Source organism: Micropterus dolomieu, linkage group LG16 (assembly GCF_021292245.1).
Source record: "Micropterus dolomieu isolate WLL.071019.BEF.003 ecotype Adirondacks linkage group LG16, ASM2129224v1, whole genome shotgun sequence".
NCBI classification, from domain to species: Eukaryota; Metazoa; Chordata; class Actinopteri; order Centrarchiformes; family Centrarchidae; genus Micropterus; species Micropterus dolomieu.
Window position 1 is genome coordinate 7,108,762 of NC_060165.1, and position 2,622 is coordinate 7,111,383.

Here is a 2,622-nt window from a genome sequence, read left to right on the forward strand (position 1 = left end):
CTTTGTTATCAAATTCAATCATCTAAGTCAAGTGATACTTTCTGCCTCTGAGGACCGACTATGTCAGCGGGTAGCAATTATTTTACTTGTTGCAATGGTTTAAAAAAATAAAAATGATGTATTATTAATCCACTGGCATCATAAAAATACCATAAAACATGATTTGATCATTTAAATGCTGCAATCTGTATTTTATGTTTCTGAGTACAGAATGTTATCGCTTTTCTCTCTCTTTTATTTAAAAGTGTCTGTAATCTGATTACTGCTTTCTGCAGTAGGTGTGTAAGATTACATTTGCCACTTTTGAAATCCCATTAATGTAATCCTATTAATGTAAAACCTGTCTCACTCCATATGTCACCCCTGGGGTTCCTTAACTTTTTAAGAAATCACTGCAATTTGGTACATTTAAAGTTTTATTCTTACAGCTGCCAGAATTATTATTTCTTTGAGAGTTTGAGAACAGAATCAAGCCCAGTTTCCATATCAAAAATACAACAAATTTGAAATTAATACTTTAGCATGTAAATATAGATATGCCTGTGAGAAAACATAGAAACAAACGCCTGGACCAGTGATTGAAATGTAAAATCATTGCAAAGTTGATGAAAACCTAATCAATTATTTTGTGTTTTAAATTTGTCCTTATTTTAAATATTGTCACATGTTTATTCATGGTAAAAGAAATCCTAATTACATCCACTATCAATGAATAAATAAAGTAAAACGTGCCACGCCACAATCCACTCATTCACCAGGTCTCAATTTGCAGCATCCACATGAATGTTCGTCATCCCTCAGCTTCACTCATCTTCATTTGACATGAATTTTGAAGCTTTGAATACAAATTCATTGTTAAATCCTACCTGGAAACTTACAATCTAGTAATGGGGCATCTCCATGGTCCAGTAATCTAAAATGCATTCCATGTTATCAAGGAGGTCCAGGCTGGGGCACTTTATCGCATCCACCGACTGGTTTTTAACCAACAGGAAATTATCACAACACTTTCTTTTGGGAGAATAGTGATCGAGCCAGTACAGTGTCAGAGACTTGGAGAATCCATGCCAAGGAGCACTGAAGCTGTTCTGGAGGGCCTGGTGGCCTGACACCTTACAATTTTCTGTTGTTAGGTTAGTAAATTTAGCTCCGTGCGCCATCTGTGAAGGGAGGGTTGTGAAGCTCATTTGGAGTCATGTTTCTGCCTACCACGTAAATATAAGTTCAAAAATCATGCTCCTTTTAGCACTGTTTTGGTCTCCACCAGCTCCTGAGGGAAATATTTGGAACTTTAGCTGCTAAATGCTCCGCTAAGCTCACCAGCTAGTTGCTAAATTTATCTGGATTGATAGTGTACAGTTGGTTTATCAAAGCTTTAACATTGAAAACAGCAGCTAAGAAAAAAACAAGGTTGTTAAAAGAAGTGAGACAGTAACAGTAAAGTTGCGTGCTATAAAATCAAAACACTGAGCTAAAAGAGGCTAAAATGCTTTGTAATACTGAGGGGAAGCGCAGAGTCAGGTGATCAATCACAATGTCACATAAATATTTCTGCCAGTGAATGTTTCATTCAGATATGCAAACATTTGCATTCCAACATCATACATGCTAATAATTGCACAGTATGTACATGGACAGAGAATTTTACCCTTCTGGCAAGCTGGACCTCAGCTGGTCCCTGGACCTCACTTTGACCACTGCTTTATAGGCTACCGAAATGCCTCTTTCTATAAAACTGATCAGTCTGATGTAAAAAAGAAAAAAAAGACGCCCCATTTAAAATTAATTAGTAGACCTACCTATTCTGTTTCATGATATTTGTGGAAAAAAATAAATTTAAAAGCATTTAGCAACTAAAGAGACAAAATATTTCCCTTAGGAGTTGGTGGAGACCAAAACAGAGCTAAAAGGAACATGATTTTTGGGCTTACATTTATCAGGTAGGCAGAAACATGACTCCAAGTTAATTTTAATTATGTATCTGCTGGAGTTGGCCGATTTCTAGAATCACCATTAACTTTTTTAAGCAGTAGCCTATATTCCCTTTTGTCTTCTGTGCTATAGCCTAGAACATGTAATATTCATTTTCTTATAGTGGGCTATTATTTTAATAGCCTAAACTTTTTATATCAGAGCTTTTGTATAGGCTAAATGAGTGGAAGTCAATGACTAACTTTAAAGAGACATTTTCATAGGCTAGCCTACTTTGTGGCATTTGGTCTGTATAGTAATAGATTAGACCATTATAATATGTAATGGAGTAGGCTAGATCTCCTTTTAGGGTTTACGCTTTTACTGTTGTGTTTGGCACTGCATGCTGTATTAAAACAGATTAGCCTATTTTGTAACCACATTTTACATCAAGCTTTGATTAAAAACACAAACCGAGAAGCGGTCTATCTGTCAGCCTGTAGTTGTGTCTCTGCCTCGCGACCTGCTGCGATTTCCTGCTACGGGTTTCCCTTTAAAAGGGGGCAAGGCTCAATGCTGGGAATTCACGTCATTTCGCCGTTTTACACACATCCAGATCAATGAGAGAGAGAGAGAGAGAGAGAGAGAGAGAGAGAGAGAGAGAGAGAGAGAGAGAGAGAGAGAGAGAGAGAGAGAGAGAGTGTGTCCGTC